At 35.3% G+C, this 24,824-nt stretch overlaps 1 long non-coding RNA gene across 3 annotated transcripts in view; it reads right to left on the bottom strand.

The window, feature by feature from the left end:
• Positions 1-24,824, bottom strand: part of LOC102120630 (uncharacterized) — a 377,035-nt gene that overhangs the window by 33,485 nt on the left and 318,726 nt on the right. Inside the window, exon 5 of one of the 3 annotated variants that reach the window (XR_012422760.1) lies at positions 20,253-21,381. The exons of the other annotated variants lie outside the window; for them this stretch is intronic. This is a non-coding gene — a long non-coding RNA (uncharacterized lncRNA). Of the gene's footprint in view, positions 1-20,252; positions 21,382-24,824 lie in introns of those variants that run through there. 3 annotated transcript variants of the gene reach the window in all.

Here is a 24,824-nt window from a genome sequence, read left to right as displayed (position 1 = left end):
AACTACATAGAGATTTCCTCCCACTATTGTTCCAACTCTATTTTATTAGCTATTTGTACAACTAAATATGTATGCTTTCAGCAAGAAGACAGATATTATATGGATGCAAAGATAATTTAACTATAACACATGGTATATTGAAGGAAACTAGTTCTCACTTTAATTTTGAAAACATTTTTTGCTGGAAAGTTAAGATTAATAGAGTTAACTTTTATGTTTATATTAGCTTTGCTATTTCTACAAAGTAAAAGAACATTAGAATCAGGAACAAAGTGGGAGCTTGGGATAGAATCAGATAACTAAATTATTTTTAATAATTAAAGTAGAAGGCTGGGTGTGGTGTCTCATGCCTGTAATCCCAACACTTTGGGAGACTGAGGTGGGAGGATTACTTCAGGCCAAAAGTTCAAATGCAGCCTTGGTAACCTAGTGAGATTCTGTCCATGTCAAAAATAAAAATAAAAAAGTTAACCAGGCATCGTGGTGTGTGCCTGTCGTCCCAGCTACTTGGGAGGTAAAGGTGGAAGGATGACTCTATCCTTATAGGCTGAAGCTGCAGTGAGTGCCATTGTACCACTGTAATCTAGCCTGGGTGACAAGGTGAGACCTTGTCTAATAATAATAATAACAACAACAACAATTATAAAAGTAGCATTAGTATACAGATCAATTAAATTTCACACCCAGGAAAGAAAGTTTCAGGAGCTGCTGTAACTAAAATAGGCAGAAGAGAAAAATTATGAAGAGGTTTCAAGCTTCTTTGGACAACACTTTTAAACTTGAAGACATCTTTATACTAATTTTCAACATTTTTTTTTTTTAATTTCACTGGGATCCTTGAATAATTTCTCAGTTTAATGTGGATTTCAAATAAACTCTTTTAAAAAGAGTTGGGTTTTATGGAATTTGCTATACTGTGTTTTGAATCTCAAATCTGTGTTCAATGCTTCCTTGAAGACGAGATGGCTATATTCTGTGATTGTTTTGTCATTATAGGAGACAAATTCTCCAGATGATTTTCAACAAAGACCTGATTCTTAACAAATTTAATTATCTAACAACTGAGAGTAGGAAGAGGGTGATGTCCCACTGCATCACTTTGATGCTTTCAGTCAAACAAAAATACTATAGGACTTGGGATAAGAATATCTGGTTTATTGTCACTGTAAACCATGAAAAAATCACCTTAAGATCTCTGCACTTTATTTTTCACATGTATTAAGCAAGGACTATACCAGTCCTACAAAGCTCACAGATTGTTGTGATAACAATCAGAAGACTGATGTGAAACTATTTGAAAGTAAAATGAGCATGTCTGAGAAATAGTCTGAAATAAGGAAAATAATATTAGCAGCAATTTAAAGAGGAAGCCAACACCATGAGTGCATTTTAAATCTTTTATAGAAAGATCTTCACTGCAGGCCATCTTTGCAGTATAGTGCTATGATTAGCCCTAAAGAATCTCTTTACAAATTAAAACTGAAAAACAGAACCTCCATATATTTCCTCAGTCCCTCAATATGGTCTGTAAATGCATAGAAAAAAATTGCATGGAGTTACATTATACAGGAATGTTCTTGGTATCAAAATTTAATCACAATTTACTAAAAACATAGGCTCTGGAAATTGTACACAAACTAAAGATACCTACCATGACAGAGAAAGTAAAACAAAACAAAACAGCATCCAAGGGACAACAGATGGGGGAGTTGATTAATTCATCCCCCTTTGATTTTCTTTACCATTGTTTCCTGTTTATTTGCAAATTAAATGTCCTGACTGATGAAGCATACTGATCTTTCAGATTTACCTCAATTGATCAGAACATGTTTCCCGAGAAGCCAGAATTAAAAGTTAAAGATACCAAGTATCAGATGGCTTTTCACTCTTCCGTAGCCTGGGAGGATCAGGACAATACCAGTATCAACTTTAAGGAAGGAGGTAAAATCAATAACCTGCCAACACTGGTCTGTGGCATGTACAGAATTTAACGCAGGATGATACAGCATAAAACCTCTCATTCTTTCCACTCTTCTCACCTACTTTACATATGTCTTCATAGGCTGTTTTTGAGGTTTATATTCCAATGGTATTCTCAATAATTCTCCTTGACAGATGTGAACTCTCTATATTTTTTAAACTTTAACCAACTCACTCTGTGCTGATTGATTTTTATTTATCACTGAAATTATGTTACCTTATCTTATATAATTTTTATTAGGATAAATGTGTAATATGTATATGTGTGTATATACATATGAAGCTTATATATTTCTATGTATGTCCTGATTATGTATCTCTCTATATATTCTGAATATCATATATGACAATATATGTATACTTATTTTATATATGAATATATGTCTTTCATTCTCTATGTATATATATTTACTAGTATAATTGAAAGTAAAAGTGTGCATAGATGTGAAATCAATAAATTCATAATCACATATGCATCAATTTATAAATAAAATATTTTACAAATAAAATAGGCTTTATAAATGAAAATATATTTTGTAATTTTATCTTTTGACTTTTTCCTACCATGTATATTAAAAATAACTTACTTTTGAGTTTTGAGTTTTGCATATGATCATGAAAGCCATTGATTTTTGTCACCATTGTCACTTCAGGATTTATTAAGAGAAGGAAACTTTTCCTCTGCCCATTGGATAAAAACACTGAAAGGAAGACAGGACCCCCTTATCTTTTCTTGTCACTCATAACTAATAAAAAACTAAATTTCAACTTAACTAACAAATGCATCCTGAGATAACACATTATGTCCCTAGTCTTTGCCATTCTTTGATACCTAGTGAGGCCAAGCTATCCTCCTCTGTACGTACACACACATCATTATCTTTGGTGAAGGAAAATATTTCTTTAATAACCCTAGCCTATAGAAATTGTTTTGTATAGGTGTATGTACATGTGTGTGTGTGTTTTAACATGCAAATGTGTATTCATTGGCCCTGCTATAGACATTCACATCACAAGATACCTGTTATGATTTCATAAAGAATGTCTTGATTCCCTTTTCTTTCTTTCTCATATTGAACCAAATAAGTAATGATTCTTCTCAGTGATTCATTGAAAATATAGTTATTAAGCCTGATTCTCATGCCAGATAATATTCTATGTAAATATGTCTGAACTGTTGGCTTCTTATTTATTTCAATATAAGCTTCTACGGATTTGGAAGTGATTTGTCTCCTTTCTTATCGCTGGGCTTTTGAGCATATATTTCCCTAAAATCCTTCCTCAAACAGATTTTTGTGATTTGTCTAAGTTCATTGGCTGATTTCCTTTCACTTCTTAGAAGGTTCTTCAAAATCTTATTTATTATCAATGTAAAACATTGAGTTAATTGTCACATGCATTATAGTTTTTCTTCGTTATTACTTTAAATATATTGTTGGTTTAAATGTACAGTGTGCCACATCGTAGATAATTTGGAAAATACAGAGAAAGAAAATGTAAGCTTCCATATAACCAGGACTAAGAAATAACAACTGTTAACATTTTTGCATATCTCCTGATCTGTTTCAATCCCCATAATACACTAGTGTGAGGATTCTAAAGGTGGAGGATGGCAATGGCTCTCAGTAGAAGGTACCAAAAAGTTAAGTGCTTCTTCTAAAGAATGTAATTGCAAACTCCTCCAGTAGTTTGTCCAGTGATGTGAAACTTGGGGAGCAAATATAGAACCACAGGTCAGTATATTGCACGACCACTTTGGGAATTTGTCTAATAGAGGTATCCTAGAGAATATAGGACGATCTAGCAGTGAGAGTCTAAGAGGAGTAGAAAGACAGAAATCAGAGTCTGATGGGAGAGTAGGAGCAGCCTGTTGAAGCAGAGTGAGTTTGGGTGTCAAAATCAGAGGGTCCCACCCAGAATCCTCCATAGAAAACAAGAATGTTCCCATGTAAAAACGTTTCTACCTTAATGAACAGCAAACCCCAAAGAACGCAAAGACAAGGCAGATGGTGAAGACGTGCTGCCTGGCTTTCCTGCTTTCTTCTCTATACTCCAAAAGCAGAAAGCTCGGAAGCAAAGGAATTCATAAACTAAGGCCAGGCCTAGTTGGGAAGTCTGTCTCAGTGGTCTTTCCTTTGAATGAGAATCAGATAATACATAATGTACTCTAATTTTATAATCAAGAATATAACTAACTGATTATTTGTTAAACTGAAATTTAATTTTTTATTAGTTATGAGTGACAAGAAAAGATAAAGGGGTCCTGTTTTTCAGTGTTTTTATCCAATGTCAGAGGAAAAGTTTCTCTCTCTTAATAAATCCTGAAGTGACAATAGTGACAAAAATCACTGGCTTTCATGATTGTATACAAAACTCAAGTTTTTGTAACATACTAGTTGCAAAATACATATATCAATACTTATATTAATTGAAAGCTAGTTGTAACTATAGAAATAACTTATAGGACTAAGAGTTATAATATACTTATCCAATCTTTATTCTCTAGTTATATCCAAACCTTCTTAAACCTTCTACCATTATCTGTTCTCAGAAGACTTATTTCCATCCCTTAATTCCTTCTGTATAAAGGTATGTTGGGTTTCTAAAGAACATTTATATACATATATATTATATAAAATATATATATATAGTATGTGTATATATACACACACTAAACATTTTTCTACATTCATCACATGATAGAACATAAAAATAAAAGCATTATTTGTTTTAATACCAACAATCCTTCAAATGTGGTGTAAGGACAAGAAATCATAGTTTCTGCTCTCTGTGTTAGTTATATTAAGTTGCATGGAACTTAACATGTTCAGGATCTACCCAGTATTGGCATGGAACTTATTTTCTTGTACTCGTCTGGAAAACAAGTGTCACTTCATAAAATGTTTTCCTTTTTATTATAAAGTTATATCTTCGATTAGTAGTATCCTGTACCCTTAAATATAAAACAAGTTGATGGCAATTGACTTTAATGCAGGAATTAGGACCCAAGTGAAAAGACTGTGTTTCAATTGAGTGCATCATGGATTTACAGCTACATATTGTAAAATGTTACCTGTGCCTAGGTAACCTGATAGCCCCTAAGTGCCGGGTTCTCTAATTAGGAGGCAATAAGAAACCAGTAATGGTTAGACACATGGAAGCCTGGGGGCCATAACGTTGGAGCAGCCTGAGATAACACATTATGTCCCTAGTCTTTGCCATTCTTTGATACCTAGTGAGACCAAGCTATCCTCCTCCATACCAGTTAGGAATGAGGGTAGGCATCTATAAACAGAGGCCTCAAAATACTCAACTAAAAACATCGGACAATATAAAGAGAGAAGTCTTCATATAAGAGTCTTCTTTCTTTGCAATCAGAAATATGAAGGTGGGTGGATTCTGGCTTTGGTTTAGCAGCTTTTTAAACATGAGAGATCTGATTTGTACAAGTCTTGGCCTTCCACTCCCAAAAATGGTTGAAGGCACTTAAGCCTCCATAATCACATTCCAGGCAAGAGTCAGGAAATAAAAGAAAAGGGAAGGACAAAGAGAGTTTCCTAAGAACCCCCACTTCCTACTTGTGCTAATGTCATATTACCCACATACATTTGCAAAAAAAAGCTGGTAAACAGTACTTTTTAATTGGACAAATTGCTACCTCCGATAATTTTGTGTGATGGTGGTGGTGGTGTTGGTGAGAGTTCTCTTAGAAAGAAGAAGGAGAGGCCGGGCACGGTAGCTCACGCCTGTGATCTCAGCACTTTGGGGGGCTGAAGCAGGTAGATCACGGGGTCAGAAGTTCGAGACCAGTATGACTAACATGGTGAAATCCCATCTACACTAAAAATTCAAAAATTAGCCATGCATGATGGCACGCGCCTGTAATTCCAGCTACTCAAGAGGCTGAGGCAGGAGAATCACCCGAACCCAGGAGGCGCAGGTTGCAGTGGGCTGAGATTGTGCCATTGTACTCCAGCCTAGGTGACAGAGGAGACTTCGTTTCAAAAAAAAAAAAAAAAAAGAAAGAAAGAAAGAAGAAGGAGAGAATGACAATGATAAGATAATTACTATTCTCTTCCATCAAGCTAAGCCGAATGGAAGGCCCTAGTTTGGTAGTCACAACTACTACTCCCATACCATGGTCTGTCTATTCCCAACTTTATTACTCTACTTGGTGTAGAAAAGCACCAACTTCCCATGGTACTGCTGTCTAGGAGGCTCCCACTTCTCCACTAATGGTTCAAGGAAAGGCAGGAGGCAACAATCAAGCTTGCAATTTTTTATCCATACCCTTTGCATTCACTTAAATATCTCCATTAAAATGTCCACCCAATTAGGGAACAAAGTCCGTTCTTAGATGAAATTTTGAAATAGATGAATTATTTCATGTTGATCTAACATACTCAAATAATGGCTGTTCTAATAATGATAATAGAATAAAAGAAAGTTCAGAATTTCAGAGCACATCTGTATAAAACTGAAGTAAAATTCAGCAGCATTCAAGATCTTTTAAGCAAACAATCGTGTAATGATGTGGTAACTTGTCATCTTCCTGAAACCTGTGTCCACTGCTCTCTATTTCAGCCAATTCTATCTTTTCTCCAATTGTGGGTGATTCAGTGCCTCTCCATTTTTTAAAAAGAATTTTCTTTATCTCTGTCTGTCTCTTTCTCCTTCATATTCTTTTCAATATTTCAGCATTGTATACACTGTATTCATGTTAATCTAGTATTTTATGATATGTTAACAAGCTGATATACAACATAACTTGAAATCTACAGGCAACGTTTTGACTATTATTCTCTATTAAGATTCATAATTCACATTTTTACTTTAAAAATTCTGAGAAGGCTTGAAGTTTGAAAGAAAAATTCAATGTAATTTAACCCAGCATTTTCCATATTTGTGTTATGATGCAATCATTTTGTTTGTCTATGAACACCATGTGAAAAGTTTTATGGAAAGTAGTTGATATAAAGTTCATTCTACCTTAAGGTTCATGCTTATTTGTACCTTCCATTTTCTTATGACATCTATACATTTTAGATTTAATATTTCGTCACTAGTTTAATTTCTTCCTTTGTATTTTAAGACAAAATCCAATAAGACAGTTGCATAGCCTATCAGAGGGTTATCTTTTTGTCGATAGTCCAATCATTTATTGTTGGAGTGATGGAGCCTCACATTAGAAAGTATGGTAACCGATGTATTAGACACATCTTGAGGGAGCAAGCTTCACAGGGGACCTGTGGAGAGTGTTGCATTCACTCAGGGGATCATTCACTTCTTTCCAAAACACACACTCTGATATTCCCAAAAAATCTGAGGCCACAGTCCTCATGATGCTCTCCTATGAAAAGCAAGTCAAATTTAGGAGAATAAATTGAATGAACTGTCACAAACATTTCTCAATAAAATAAGGAGAAAAGTGTAACTGTAGCCTGCATAAAATTACATGTAGATGTACTAAGCTTTGGGGTCCTCTTGGTTGGAATGCATTTCTGAAGGGAAAAAAATCAATATTAAACTACATTTGATGTATTTCTTTGCTAAAAGCCACAACTTCCAGTATTCTAGAGAGGAATGATTTATAAACATTACATCCAACAAAATGTTCTTTTTGGCCCTGAAATCTGATAATTTGGTGACTGTGCTTCCAGAAATAAAACTCCTGTCCATCACCATTATTATTATCAAGGATAGCCTGAGAATTTCTGTAGAAAGCATAGCACATTTTCACTGCTTTACTGATGTGTGATAATTGCAGAGTTTTGGAAATGTGTTAGCTGCAAAAAAAGAAGAATTAAGACCTTAAAGGTGTTTTAGGTAGAAATAAGCAGGGAACCTTGGTTTTCTATCATTGGAGCAGTTTTCTTGGTGTACTCTGTATAATATATTTCCTTTTGGCCTTGCAGATGTAGTTTTGAATCTATTAGCCTGAACACATTTTCACTGCCTTGCAAATGTTTCATCAGCCTGCCTCTCTCCCCTACCAGAGCCTGATGTAGATTACAAGTGAAAGACAGAAAATGAGAATATAGTATTCATTTTCAATTTTTAATTCCTTTTTTCAAGGGTGTTGGGAGGTTCTCTCTGAATAGGTTATGTCATATGGTTGCATACAGATATCTTGAACCAAAAAGACACTCTGTTAGACAGATATTCTACAATGAGAAATGCAACATCTTTAGGCCCTCATTCAAGAATTATTAAGAAATATAGATTGGCTGCAAAATGAAAAATAAAAAGGTAATTCTTCTTATACTACTATATACTATTAAATAACAGCTTTGATAGCCCACGTGATGGTGAGCTGCAGCTGCCAAGAAAGGTATATAATGATTTTGCTTCAGAAATTGGATCACTTCTATATTTTTCCCAATAGGAGAATCAGTTTTAACTCATATTGCAATTAGTAAGTTACTCTCCTTAAATAATAGGAGATTATAGTACCCTTCCTGTTCCCACTGAACCAAAGAACAGTCCTAACTTAGGTACAAAACCCAGAAAATTAATCCTACAGAGAATGAAGCGTTCAGTTACAGAGATAACAGATGTAATAAGTAAACCCAGTAAATACAGCTTTTCAAGTAATTAAGTTGACAGAGAGTTAGTAGAACAAATTAAAGAGAACTGATATATATATTGTAAAACATGACTGATAAAGGATCAAAGCTTACATAAACCTTAAAAAGGTCATATGAGCAAAGGTGGAAACTCTGTTCAAGAATTAATGAATAGTCGAGGGCCGGGCGCAGTGGCTCAAGCCTGTAATCCCAGCACTTTGGGAGGCCGAGGCGGGCGGATCACGAGGTCAGGAGATCGAGACCATCCTGGCTGACACGGTGAAACCCCGTCTCTACTAAAAAATACAAAAAAAAAAACTAGCCGGGCGAGGTGGCAGGCGCCTGTAGTCCCAGCTACTGGGGAGGCTGAGGCAGGAGAATGGCGTGAACCCGGGAGGCGGAGCTTGCAGTGAGCTGAGATCCGGCCACTGCACTCCAGCCTGGGCAGCAGAGCGAGACTCCATCTCAAAAAAAAAAAAAAAAAGAATTAATGAATAGTCGAATACAGAGATACGTCATTTTATTGCACTTCACTTTATTGCACTTCATAGATACTGGGGTTTTAACATACTGAAAGTTTGTGGTAATATTTCCTTGAGAAAGTCTCCTAGTGCCATTTTTCTAACAGCATATGCACACTTCCTATTTATCACATTCTGATAATTCTCACAATGCTTTAATTTTTTTCACTATTGTATCTGTTATGATGATCTGTGACCAGTGATCTTTGATTTTACTACCTTAATTAATTTGCAATGCCACAAACTGCACCTATATAAGATGTCAAACTTAATCTATAATCTATAAATGTTTTGTGTGTTCTGACTGCTCCACCAACCAGTCATTCTCTGTATCTCTCTTTACAGAATGTGCCTTCCCTGAGACACAACGATATTGAAATTAGGCCAAGTAATAACTCTACAGTGGACTCTAATTGTTCAAGTAAGAGTTTCAAGTGTCTCATTTAAAATCAAAAGCTAGAAGTGATTAAGTGTAGTGAAGGGACATTGAAAGCTCAGACAGCCTGCTAAGCCTGTTGTTAGAAAGAGGTAAGTTGCGAATGCAAACAAAAGTTATGGAAAAAAATTAAAATTGCTACTCTAGTGAACACAAATAATGATAAGAAAGTGTAATGGTCTCCTTGCTTACATAGAGAAAGTTTTAGTGAACTGAATAGAAGATTAAATCAACCACAACATTCCTTTAAACTAAAGCCTAATCCAGAGTAAGGCTGTAACTCTCCTTATGCTTTGAAATCTGAGAGAAGTGAGGAAGCTTCAGAAGAAAAGTGCGAAGCTAGTAGAAGTGGGTTTATGAGGTATAAGAAAAGAAATACATCTCCGTAACAAAAAATTGCAAGGTGAAACAGCAAGTGCTGATGTAGAAGTTGAAGCAAGTTATCCAGAAGATCTGGCTAAGATGATTGATGAAGGTGGCTAAACAAGAGATTTTCAATGAGACAAATCAACATTATATGGGAAAAAAAAATGCCATCTCAGATTTTCATAGCTAGAGAGAACAACTCAATGCCTGTCTTCAGAGCTTCAAAGGAAAGACTGACCTCTGGTTAGGGGATAATGCAGCTGATGACTTTAAGTTTAATACAATGCTCATGTACCATTATTTACCATTCCAAGAATCCTAGGACCCCTGAGAATGATACTAAATATACTCTGCTTGTCTTCTACAAATTCAACAGCAAAGCTTGGATGACAGCATATCTGTTTTGCAGTATAGTCGACTATATTGGGATATTTTAAGCCCACTGTTGAAACCAACAGCTTAGAAAGAAAGATTTCATTCTGAACATTAGTGTTCATTGACAATGTACCTACTCACCCAAGAGCTCTGATGGTACAAGGAGATTAACCTTTTTTTCCGTGCCTGCTAACACAACATCCATTTGCAGCCCATAGATCAAGGAGTCATTTCAACTTTCTAGTCTTATCATTTAAGGAATATATTCCATAAGGATATAGCTGTCAAAAATAGAAGATTAAATTAAATTAATTTAAATTAAATAGTTTGATCTTCCTCTGATGTATCTGAACTAAGTAATTGAAAACCCTCTGGAAAATATCCAACATTCTAGATACCATTAAGAACATTCATGATTCGTGAGAGATAGTCAAAATATCAACATTAACAGGAGTTTGAAAGAAGTTAATTCCAACCTTCCTAAATAGTTTGAGAGGCTCAAGTGTCAGTGGAAGAAGTTTCTGTAGATATAGTGGAAATAGCAAGAGAACTAGAACTAGAAGTAGAGCCTGAATATGTGGCTAAATTGCTACAATCTCATGCAGAACCTGAATGAAAGAGAAGTTATTTCTTATGAACAACCCAAGAAAGTGGTTTCTTGAGATGATATCTACTCCTGGTGATGTTGTGAACATTGTTAAAGTAACAATAAAAGATTGAGAATATTATATAAACTTAGCTGATAAAGCTGCAGTAGAATTTGAGAGGATTGGCTCCAATTTTGAAAGAAGTTCTATCATAGGGAAAATGCTATCAAACATTATCCCATGCTCTGGAGAAGTATTTTCTGAAAGGAGGAATTAATACAGAAAATGTCACTGTTGCCTTAAGAAATTGTCTCAGCTACCCCAGCCTTCAGCAAACACCACCCTGATCAGTCAGCAGCCGTCAGCATCAAGTCAATACCCTCTACCAGAAAAAAAAAATTATGACTGGCTTAAGGGTCACATGTTTGTAGGAATTTTTTAGCAACAAAATATTTTAATTAAGGTATATACATTAATTTTTAGACATGATATTGCATGCTTAACAGACTACCATATAGCATAAACATAGTTTTCATATACATTCAGAAACCAAAAATGCTTTGGCTAACTTTATTGTAATTTTCCCTTTATTCCAGTTGTCTGGAACTTGGCCTCCTCTATCCCCAAGGTATCTCTAGTAGAGAATGACAGCCTGACATACAGTGAAGTGAGTTAAGAAAAGTTCAATACATAGACCTTTATCAAGAAAACTTGGAAAACACAAATTGATAAATAATTCAGAAAAAAACAAAAAAAAAATACATTCCTTTAGAATCTCATTTTAAAGATTTATGCCAATTCCAAATAAAGAAGTATTGACAAATTTATGTCAAATTTAAGGTAACTCAATATTCATTATATATGATTTTTTTTTTTTTTTTTTTGAGATGGAGTCTTGCTCTTGTTGTCCAAGCTAAAGTGCAATGGCCTGATCTCAGCTCAGTGCAACCTCTGCCTCCCGGGTTCAAGTGATTCTCCTGCCTCAGCCTCCCGAGTAGCTGGGATTACAGGTACCTGCCACCACGCCCAGCTAATTTTTGTATTTTTAGTAGAGACAGGGTTTCACCATGTTGGCCAGACTCGTCTCGAACTCCTGACCTCAGGTGATCTGCCTGCCTCAGCCTCCCAGAGTGCTGGGATTGTAGGTGTGAGCCACCACGCCTGACTATATATGATTTTATTTCAGAGTGTGCCTTCAGTCAGTTTTATTTGTTTATGCATGTATGTGGCATGGTATGTATGTATGTCTTTATCAGTGTCATGTTACAAAAGCATCTTATGAATCATTACAGAAAGATGATCATATCTAAATAGAAGACAAATACTATTACAGTCAAGATTCTGAGACTAAGTGGGCAAAAATTCAAAAATCCTGGCTCATGTATTTTGATCTGTATCTTCTACATAGTGTATAGATTGATTTTAACAGTTAATATTGTGTCACACTAACATGTTACCTTAAAGTCCCTTTGTCTTGAGGGGGAATATAACACAAGGATTAGAAAAATGCAGGCAGTTTTTAAAAAAATATATGTTTTATTAAAAGACAGCCACAAACATCCCTTTATGTATTATCTATGTCTGCTTTCTAGCTACAACAGCATCGAGTAGTTCCATCAGAGTTGTTTAGCCTGCCAAGCCTAAAATATTTACTATTTGACACTTTACAGCAAAACTTGCCAATGCCTAACGCAGCACAATGAAAATGGTTTTTGAGTAAAATAGACTCATGAGAAACTGTGTTCCAGGTTAAGCTTTATGTTTTATGCTACGTTTTTATAATCCCCAACATGTTTTTTAGGTTAAGCAACTGAATTTTCTCTGAAAAAAAAAAAAAAAAAAAAGAGTCTCTCTTATTCCCCATCATCAGGACCTTATTGTGATATCAAACATTTAGAATTCTCCACCAACCCTGAAACTAAACCAGCCCTTAGCATTTATGGCCTCTCAAGGCAAGAGTTAAATGGAGGCACATATGTGATTCATTTTAAAATAATAAATCAAGCCCCCAAAATCATTCAATTAAGTATGCTGTATCATCCTATTTTGATAAGTATGCCTTCACAATGACCTAGAAAGTCAAACTTGAAATTAAAATTTTCAGACTTTTAAGTTTCTTCACCAAAAAAAAATGGCAGTATGGGACGGACATGGCCTCAGCTCCACTCTGTGACTCCCCATAGACTTTTCTTCTCCATTACAATTATTCATGTGCTGCGATAGAACTGCATCCATGTGGACATCCCAGCACACATGCCTGAGCTCTGTCCACCCATTTTCAGAACATCTCTCCTTGGCCAACCCTGCTGAAAGCCGAGGGTCACATATATGCCCAGTGACATACGCACTCCTTGGGGAAACCGATCCAGTAGACAGAGCACCATGAATTTTGGAAGGAAGTCAAGATCATGTTAGCAGGGAATCCCCAAGTTTTAATTACCCAGAGCATCATCAAATTGGGAAGCATAGGCTCAGGATGTATCCTTCTCATAACCCAGAGAATTCTTACTCTGTGGAAAAGTGAATTAAATATGGAGATACCAGGTGGAGCCCTCTAAAGATCTCTCTCCTTAGAACCAGCAGCATCAGCATCTCCTAAAACGGTAGTTCCCAAGTGGGGGTAATTTTGTCCTCTAGAAGACATCTGACCTTATCTGGAGGGGGTTTTAATTGTCACAACTGCTCAGGAGATTGTTAGTAGCATCCAGTAGGTAGAATCTAGAAATGCTGCTAAAAAATCTACAGTACACAAGAACCATCCCAGAAACAGAGAATCAGTTGGTCCAAAATGCTAGTGGTGCTGAGCTTAAGAAACAGTCCCCTAAGATTTCATAAGAAATGCAGAAGCTCAAGCTCGCCTCAGACCTACTGGACCAGACTCTGAATTTAAAGTGGATCTGTAAGTATGCCCATTAAAGTTTGAGAAGCACTGCTCTGAAGCATGGGATGGAGGCAGAGGCTCTTCTTGCCTTATGAAATGTGGTGTTTTTTGGAACAGGCAACTTGCAAGACTTTTGATGCTGGTGTTTGTTGTTATGAATTTCCCTCATTCCAACATTAATTTTTCCCTCATTGTTTTACTCCTTTTACAAGAGTCAGAAAAATCAGACAATTATCTTCTATTTCTTTTACTTCATAAAGAGCATAAATATCAAGTTCAATCTATAGGAAGATTTTTGAATGATATTTTAAAGGGTACATCAAAAAAGGTCAGAATTCCTAATCAGTCATCGCAGAATTTAAATCATTAAGATTATCTCAAACTGCATTCTCCTGGTTTCCTTGACTCATATCCTGAGTTTTATGAATTGGACAAAAATGTTTCATAGATGAAATACATCATAGCATTTTTAGAGGATTTCATTATCTGAACAGGGCATATGGAGGCTTCCGGGAGTAGATGTTAAATGTCTGGCCTCTCCTAACATGACTCATTTACTTATAATACCAGTTGCATTTCTCAGCCAAGACGTGCTGGGGAATGAATGAAAAAGAATTTCATTTTTAAATTTAGTCTGAATACCTATATTGATTGACAGAAAAAAGTGTTTGTGTTTAGGCTGATTCTTGTTTTATCCATCCATAGACAATGTAAGGAGTTCTTCCAGTTTAAAGGACAGAAGGAGGAGTAAGATGTTTCTTGTATACACAAGAAGTCTGGAAAATAATGAGAGGGAGCTGTACAATGTTTACAGAGAGGCCTAGTATTGATCATTTTCTGGTCCACAATCATATTGTAAAGAAGACAGGTCTTGTATTTCGCATACTTAGTTTTCTCGTCCTCATGTGTACCCGACACGATGAACTTCATGCACCTCCTTAAGGAACACCATCATTTGGTACTTTCCTACTAGCCTGATTTCTGTGTTTATATTTACCCTACATGAAAGTTACACAAATATTCAGTGAGAATCCACAACATTTCAACCACTATGCTAATAAAGATGGAAAGAAAAACATTTCAACATTTCTATGACTGAAAAGAATTTCAAGTATTTTTTATTTGATTATTATCATTTTTAATTTATAGAAACACCATCTTCCCCATCTTCATTCTGGGGATCTGCAGTTTGGCAAGACAAAAATATAGTATCATCAACTTGTGTTGAATGGATAAATGAATGTAATGTTGAAGGATACTATGAAGTTTTGTTGAGGCTTTTGTGGCCCTTGAAATTACCCAGTGTAGAAAGTCACTTATTCTACCTGTTCATTAGGGCTGATACTTTTGGCACCCTCAACAGTCATTCTTTTCTCAGTGTACCGTAATCAACTGCTTAGAAGGGTATTTTCCAGGGACGTGTATTTCATTAACATTTAAAAACAACATAACTGTCTGCTTATTTTCCAACCACGACTCAATCATGAAGCTGTTTCAAAACTGTTTGGTACAATTCTTGACTTATGTGAAGAAGACTTCAGTGAGTCATCCATTGGTGCTGCAGTGACAGACAGCCCAGCATCTGAGATTCCTCATTGAGTGACTCTTAATGATATGGCAGCCCTGACCTTTGCCCCCAGCTCTAATCATTGAGCCTTTTATTCATTGCCAAGAACTTTACTTTGCTTAGATGTTTAAATCCTATTTCCAGCAAGAATTTCTAGTTATCACCGGGTATACCTAAGAACATGTTCTTTACTGGGAGATACTGTGTTTTGGTTCTGTCAGATGGATTCCTCATTAATTAGGCTTAAGTCTGTCTTCTCCTACTTGATTTAACTAGGTAGATCATAGCCTAAAAAATCACTGCATATACACACACACACACACTCACACACGTATAGATATATTCAAACCCTGCGGCCTCCTCTTTTGCTCCTATTCCCAGGGTTTTAGTTTCTGGACAAAAAGTTGCTTTATTGACTTGGGAGGTTGAGGCAGAAGGATCACTTAGTCCAGGAGTTTCAGGCTGCCTGAGCTATGATCACACTACTACACTGTAGCCTGGGCAACACAGAAAGATCCTGCCTCTAAATAAAAAATAATAAAATAATTTGCTTTATGAGGTGATTTTACATAAGAATATATATTTTATAGAGATACTGTGGCCAGATACACTCTTATTTCTAGTTTTCCAATTAAAGAATTAGTGTTTCTTGACATAGGTTTGGGTATTAGACATAGAGTCATCAAGGGAATTTGAAAACTAGCATGTGGTTGACAGAAAAGCAAAATTCATATAGTAATTTTTAATATGATTTTAAACATTTATAAAATAGGTATTATCCTTTTTCTAAATAAATTGGAGGTGGCATTAATCAGCCCCACTAAATTGTGTTTATACTAAGAATCCTAAGTTTGCAAGATGACACATATACGATGGAGTATATATTGCTATTTTTCATGCTGAGTTTGTTGCTATTATCTCTCTCATTTTTCTCTATTTACGTATCTTAAGAGATGGTGGGGGCAGATTACCTTAAGAACCTATTGAAACGTAAAAAAACAAAACAAAACTACAGTAATCACGTGTAGATCATAGGGATAAATTATACGAGGCTTGCTTTCTGCATCTTTTCAAACTTAGAATTTTTAAATGTGGCTAAGGAAGTTGAAGATAAAAAAATAAAAATAAACAGACCATCTTGAGGTAGTGTCTTTTAAAATAATATCAAGGAAAACGAATTATCAAAACAAACAGCAAAAACACACACATACACAAAAACTCCTGTTATCTGTGGGGAAGAAATCTTGGAATTAATGTTTTCCCTACAATACTGACTTTGGGTCTGCCAGTGAGAGGCACATACGCTAGATTTGTAAAGGAAAAGATGTAAGAAACCATGGGAACTGAGAAGCATGCATGAGTGTGAATAAGATTGCCAACAGTATCAAATTTGTATTTTGCAGGAGAAAGTCAAGAAATAATCCTATAATACTGAGAAACAATCCAGGGAAAAATACCAGAACACTGCAGAAAAGTAATATGCAGTTTGAAAATCATTTTAATAGAAAATATTTGTAAAACTAACATTGGGATTGCACAGTATGCATACTAGGTCTGAACAAAAAAGAAAATAGAAGAAACACTGAAGACTCCTTAACAGAAGAAAAAAAAATCTTATCTTCAAAACAAAAGCAAATCTACAAGATCTGTAGAAGCACTTAACTCAAGAGGCAGAGTCAGGAGGATCAGCTGAGCCCCAGGAATTCCAGTACAGCCTGAGAAATGTAATGAGACCTGTCTGGAAAAAATAAACTTAAAGAAGGGAGAAAAGTTTAAACAAAGAATAATCAAGATGTCGTAGGGCAAATATAGGATTAAATTGGATATACTTTTGTATTTTAATGGCAAAGAAAAATTTCTAAAAATTCCAAAAGAAGAAAAAAAGGTTCTTAGAAACATATATATCAACCAGTTTTTTACAAAGCCCAGCAAACAAAGCAAGTAGAGAATGTGAGTGGGCCTGCCATGTACCAAGATCTTTATATCCAACCAACTTATTACTTTGGAAAAGAATAAATTTCATATGTGAAGCTTCAGAAAACATGTCACCCAGGTATGCATCATAAACTACTCAAAAAAGTTCCAAAATATTTTTTTAAAAATATTAAATAGAATTCAAAAGAGGAAAATTAAAATTTAAAAACAGTAATTTATCAGGGGAGATGGAAAGTTGTTTAGTTTTGCTTAAATCTATGGTTACATGATTTAAAAAAAAAAAAAAATTCTGAAAAGACCTAGCATGTGATTGACAGAAAAACAAAATTCATATAATATTTTAACATGATTTTAAACATTTATAAAATAGGTATTATTCTTTTTTTAAAGAAATAGGAGGTGGCATAAATCAACCCAACTAAATTGTGTTCGTATTAAGAATCCTAAGTTTGCAAGGTGACGCATATACTTTGGAGTGTATATTGTCATTTTTCATGCTGAATTTATTGCTGTTGTCTCTGTCATTTTTCTCTATGTATCTGAAGAGATGGTGGGGACATATTGACAACAATGAAAAAGACTTTACTTTTAAAATAGCTGGAGTCTTAGACTCTGATATAAAATCAGTCCCGGTTATTGTTTTAAAAATGCACAGCTTTTCTCTTTTGTAGTCATGCTTCCCATCAACTAACAAGAGAGTTGCCTATAATTTAGTCTTCTTTTCCTCACCTCCTTATTCCACTCAATTTAGATTTTCTTCCCCATCATTCCATTGAAAGTGATCTTATCAAGGTCACCAATGACTACCTTTCTAAATACAAAATTCAAATATCTGTTCTTATCACACCTGAACTCACGTCTCTGACACTGTTGACAACTTCCTCTCAACTCAAAATCAGTTTTTGGCATATGTAAAATCACAGTCTTGTTTTACTTCCTACTGTACTAATGACTCATCATTTTCCTTTCCTAGCTTCTCCCCATTTTTCAGTTCTTTAAATGTCTATGTGTCTCAGGGCACAGCTTATATCCATCTTTTTATCACCAGCAATACTCTATTCTAGATGACATTATTCAGACCCGTGGTTTACATGGCTGAATGGAATTTTTGATTTCCCCCTTAAAATTAGCCTTCCCTAGCCTACCACTGTCTATAATGGTGTCACCATTCATACAATTGCAGAGGACAAGGACCTAGGAGGTATTCTTGATTTCTCTGTTTTTCGTAGTCTTCTTTTCCAAATGGAGTTGTCTATCTCCAAAGTTTATTCCAAATTCAATCATCTCTCAAAACTTCCACCACTCTTATTCTAGTCCTATTTCCTGCCTGGACAACTATAATAGACTCCTAATTACCTACTTGCTACAGCTCTTTCTCTTTCATAGCCTATTCCGTACAAAGCAAACCTAGTAGCAATATTTTTGAAATCATGAGCTAGGTGATGCACATAATTATACACAGAATCTTTTAAACAATATCTCCTTAATGACAGCAAGACCTACATGATGTCAACTTATCTTTCTGACCTTATTTGTTTATCATTTTTCCTATCATTCTTTCAGCCTTATATATATTGGCCTACTTTCTGTTATTAAAATAAACCAGGCTTATCTTTGTCTCAACTATCGTGTTTGCTATTCTCACTAATAGGATTATTTTCCATAGATATTTTATATAGCTAGTTCTTTTCTAATATTCAGATCTCTACTGAAATATTGTTTCCCTAGAAAGAATTTGTAGGCCATTCTCTCTAAATCCACATCCTCAAACACATCCTATTGCATAATTTTCTATTCCATGTTGAGAAAATATAATTAAAAACAAAATCTCCTTCCAGCCCAGAAGTCTCTCCACCACCATAAAGGTGGAAGAGAAATAACACAATTTTATTGTTGAATAAGAATTAAAACAGGATGTGACACAAATCACAGGCAATCCACTAAGAGACTGCAAAGACAGAAAGAAGTCTCCTTTTTTAATATAGAGAAGCATACACAACCCATTACAAATGTATTCTTAAGATAAACAATAGATAGTCCTCAAATAAGAGGACTTGACAGCACTGTTTGTCACACACAGTTCAGCATAAATTCACTTCGTAGAGGGACTCTGTGTTAACTAATTACTTTCATTTGACAGAAAAATAAACCTCTTACATGTTTGTTACAAGAATTAGTTTTGCAACTTGGAGTAAGGCGCACATTGATGTTATGTCTCTTGCCTTCACATAGAAACAGGAGGAAAAGAGGAGATAAGGTGTTATCTTTGTTGATTAAATTTCAATGAGATAGTTTCCCGGGTCCTTTGGAAAGATATCTCTGGGTCTAAAAGCTGTCAAGAGGCTATTTAGCTTTCAAAAAGATTTACATACATTTCAAAGAGATACAAAAAAAAAAAAAAAAAACTTAAAATGACCAGTTTTCTAAAATAAATGCTCTAAGAAAATGGGGGATATACTTCTTCCTTTATTTCCATTAAGAAGAACTAAGCTGCTTATGTTTAATTTGTATTCGTTCTTAACACTCCTTACTATTGCTACTTTTTAAAAACCTGATCAGTAAATACACATATATTATTTATAGATTTGTGTTTCTGGGTGTTACATTTTCATTAGAATTCAACTTTCATGAAAACAGAGAATTTCTCTTCCAAGTTTATAATTGTATTTTGATTGCCTAGAAGAGTTTTGGGGCCATAATAGGTACACAACAAATAGTTCTAGAATTAAAAATTGAATATTGTTACTATTTAATAATATTATTATTTAATAGTAGTACTATATAGCATTACTATTATGCAAGAAAATGCTATATAAACAAAAATAAGTTAGAAAGAAATACAGCAAATCTTTCGGGGGTTTTTTCGTCACTGCTTTTTGTTTTAGAAATACAATCTTACTCTGACACCCAGGCTAGAGTACCATAACATAATCATAGCTCACTATATCCTCAAACTCCTGAACCCAAATGATCTTCTCACCTCAGCCTCCCAAAGTGCTAACATAACAGGTGTAGGTCACTATGCTGGCCTCAAAATGTTTTTTTTTTTTTTTTTTTTTTTTTTTTAATAGTCTTTGAGAACTATCTGCAAAATTGTCTTTAAAAATTTTTATAGACTTTTTTCATATAACGAATATCCTCCATATCCATACATGTTGCTACTAATGACAGGATTGCATTCCTTTTTCTGGCTGCATGGTATTTCATTATACACACCGCATTCACTTTATTCATTCATTCATTGATGGACCTTGATTCCATATATTTCCTATTGTGACTATAGGCAATAAACATGTGCATTCCTTCCATACAGAGACCAGTGTTACTATCTTTTTAATAGACTTATTTTTAGAGCAGCTTCATACAGTAAAATTAAACTGAAAAGCAGGAGTTTCTATATGGCCCCTGACCACACACATGCACACACTCCCCCACTGTCAACATTCTGCAGAAGAATCATTTGTTATAATCCATGAATCTACAGTGACACAAAATTAATACTTAAAGGTCATAGTTTACCTATTTGCCTAGGCTATATTTGCATAGTTTACATTAGGGTTCACTGTTGGTAGTGAACCCTACTCATTTTATGGGTATTGACAAATGTATAATGACGTTATCAATCATTGTATTAACACACAATATTTCACTGTCCTGATAATACTCTTTTTTCTGCTGTATTAGTCTGTTTTCACACTGCTATAAAGAACTACCTGAGAATAGGTAATTTATGAAGAAAAGTTTAATTGATTCACAGTTTTGCGTGGCTGGGAACGCCTCAGGAAACTTACAATCATAGCAGAAGGTGAACAGGAAGAAAGGCACATATTACAAGGTGGTGTGTCTGGAATTGGTGGGTTCCTGGTCTCGCTGACTTCAAGAGTGGAGGTGCGAACCCTCACGATGAGTGTCACAGTTCTTAAAGATGGTGTGTCTGGAGGTTGTTCATTCTGATGTTCGGAAGTGTCCACAGTTTCTTCCTTCTGGTGGGTTCCTGGTCTCACTGACTTCAGGAGCCAACTTGCAGACCTTCATGGTGAGTGTCACAGCTCTTAAAGGTGACACATCTGGAGTTGTTCATTCTTCCCAGCAGCTTCATGGTCTCACTGGCTCCTGGTCTCGCTGGCTTCAGGAGTGAAGCTGCAGACCCTCCCCATGAGTGTTACACTTCATAAAAGCGACATGGACACAAAGAGTGAGCAGCAGCAACCTTTACTGCAAAGAATGAAAGAATAAACCTTCCACAGGATGGAAGACAACCCAAGCAGACTAACTCACACAGGTTCCACTGGCTGGCTCCGGCAGCCTGCTTTTATTCCCTTATCTGGCCCCACCCACGTCCTGCTGATTCGTCCATTTTACAGAGAGCTGATTGGTTTATTTTACAGAGACCCGATTGGTCCATTTTACAGAGAACTGATTGGTCCATTTTGACACAGTGCTGATTGGTCCTTTACAATCCTTTAGCTAGACACAGAGTGCTAGAAAGAAAAGTTCTCCAAGTCCCCACTAGGTTAGCTAGATACAGAGTCTGATTGGTGTATTTACAAACCTTGAGCTAGACATAGAGTACTGATTGGTGTATTTACAAACCCTGAGCTAGACACAAAGTGCTGACTGGTGCATGTATAATCCTTTAGCTAGACATAGAGTGCTAGACAGAAAAGTTCTCCAAGTCCCCACTAGGTTAGCTAGCATCAACATCTCTTCCTGGTACCTCTATGAGGGCATGTATATGGACCGAGCATCAGCTCATTCGCCAGCTCTTACTCTTAAGCACCATCTACTGGACTTCAGCATGAATTGCACCACCAAACCAAATAAACAATTACATGGACAAGCAGGATCTGAGAATGTCACCGCAAAGAACCTATCTGCAACCAAGGAACCCGTTCCAAGCTTTAGTCCTCTGAAAGCACCCAAAACCAAAGTCATTCGATTATACACAACATATACTACAGTCAAACCCTCAAGGGAAAAAAAAAAAAGAATAAAAACATAACACCATCCAACTGATAGGAAATTCAAAAAAAGAAGCAAGAACTCCCTCAGATAAGAAGAAACTATAGCAAGAACTCTGGCAACATAAAAAGCCGGAGTGTTTTGTCACCTCTAAAAGACTGTATATACTCTTTAGCAATGGGTCCTAACCAGATTGCAATGTCTGAAATGGTTGATAGAGAGTTAAATATATGAATGGCGAGGTAACTCAGTGAGACCCAGGAGAAAGCTGCAATCAAAAACAAAGAGACAAGCCGAAAAAAAAAAAAACCAAAAAACAGATTCAGGATATGAAAGATGACATGGCTAAACAAAAAAGAGCCAAAAAGAACTTTTGGAATTGAAAAATTCACTACTGGAATTTCAAAATGTATTTGGAAGTCTAAACAATAGGCTGGACAAAGAAAGAGAAAGGCTTTTACAGCTAAAAAACCGGTCTCTTGAAATTTTTTTAAAAGAACTTTGAAAACTGAACAAAGCTTTTGAGAAACATTAGATTATGTAATATGGCAAAACCTATGACTTATTGGCATTCCTGAGAGAGAAGAAGAAAAAGTAGGCAACTTGGAAAATATATTCAAGAATTTAATTCAGGAAAATTTCCCCAATTGTGCTGGAGAAGTCAACATGCAGACCCGAGAAATTCAGAGAACTCCTCAGAGAAACTATACAAGATGACCTCCCCAAAACATATAGTCATCAAACTATCCAAAGTCAACAAGAAATAAAAAAATTTAAAGGCAGCTGGAGAAAAAGGTCAAATTACTTATAAAAGGAATTCCCTCAGATTGACAGTGGTTTTCTTAGCAGAAACCTTACAAACCGGAAGAGATTGAGGTTCTCTTTTTTAGCATTTTTAAAGAAAAAAATTCCATCCAACAATTTCATTTCCTACAAAACTAAGTTTCAAAAACAAGGAGAAATAAAGTCTTTTCCAGACCAGCAAAGACTAAGGGAATTCGTCACCACCAGCCTGGACTTTTAAGAAATGTTTAAAGAAGTTCTAAACACAGCAACAAAAGAATGATACTTGCCCCTACAAAAGTGCATGTAAGTACAAGGCCCACAGACCATATAAAGCAAATAAAAATAAAAACTACAAAGCAACTAGCTAAAAACACCAGTATAGGAACAAAATCCCACATATCAATATTAACCTTCAATGTAAACAGCCTATATGCTCCACTTATAAGAGTTAGAGGGGCAAATTGGATTAGAATAACTCAACCTTTTGCTGTCTTCAAGAGATGCATCTCACATTTAATGACACTCGCAGGCTCAAAGTAAAGGGATAAGCAAAGATCTATAACGCAAATGAAAAAGAAAGCAGGGATTGCTATTTTTATACCAGATAAAACAGACTGTTTGCCAATAACAGAAACAAAAAAGACAAAAAGGGCAAAAAGGGGACTAGATAATGATGAAGTATTCGATTCATCAAGAAGATTTAACTGTCCTAATTATACATACACCCAACATTGGAGCACCTAGATTTATAAAACAATTACTATTAAACCTATGTAAAGAGATAGCTACACAATAATAGTGGGGGACTTCAGCATCCCACTGACAGCATTTAGACAGAACATTGAGGCTCAAAACTAACAAATAAATTCAAGACTAAAATTGGACACTTGGCCAAGTGGAGCTAATAGGCACCTACACAATATCCCACTGACAACCACAGAATATACATTCTTCTCAACTACACAAGGACATACTCTTAAGGTTGATTATGTGCTCAGTCATAAAGCAAGTCTTAATAAAGTAAAAAATTCAAAATCATACTACACATCTTCTCAGAAGACACTGGAATAAAAATTAAAATCAATACCAACAGGAACTCTTAGAACCTGAAAAATACATCAAAAGTAAACCACTTGCTCCTTATTGATTTGGAGGTCAATAGCAAACTTAGGGCAAAACTTTTTAAACCATCTTTGAAACAAATGGAAATAGAGACACAACATACTACAATCTCTGGGATACAGCAAAAGCAGTGTTAAGAGGAAATTTTATAGTACTAAATTTCTACACCAAGGAGTTAAAAATATCTAAAACTAACAACCTAACGTCATACCTAAAGGAGTGAGGAAAACAAGAACAAACCAAACTCAGACCTAGCAGAAAAAAAGAAATAACTGAAATCATAGCAGAAGTAAATTAAGAACAAAAACCATACAAAGAATCAATGAAAAAAAAGTTGATTCTTTGAAAGGATAAAGAAGATTGACAGACTGCAAACAAGACTAATAGAAAAGATTATAATAAGCAAAATCAAAAGTGACAAAAGTGACATTACAACTGATTCTACAGAAATGCAAAAGATCTTCAGAAACTACTCTGACCATCATTATTTGTACAAACTAAATAATTCAGAAGATACCAATAATTTTCTGGACATATACAACCTTCCAAGATTAAACAGAAAGAAATTGAAATCCTGTACAGGCCAATAATGAGTTACAAAATTGAATCTGTAATTAAAAAAACATACCTACCAATACAAAACCAAACATAATAAAACCTACACTAGATGAATTTGGATTCATAGCCAAATTCTATGAGACATACAAAGAAGAGCTGTGTCAATCTTACTGAACTATTCC

Source organism: Macaca fascicularis, chromosome 14, assembly GCF_037993035.2.
Source record: "Macaca fascicularis isolate 582-1 chromosome 14, T2T-MFA8v1.1".
NCBI lineage: Eukaryota > Metazoa > Chordata > Mammalia > Primates > Cercopithecidae > Macaca > Macaca fascicularis.
The sequence above is the reverse complement of the archived record's forward strand: the minus strand, read 5'-3'. Positions and strand labels throughout refer to the sequence as shown.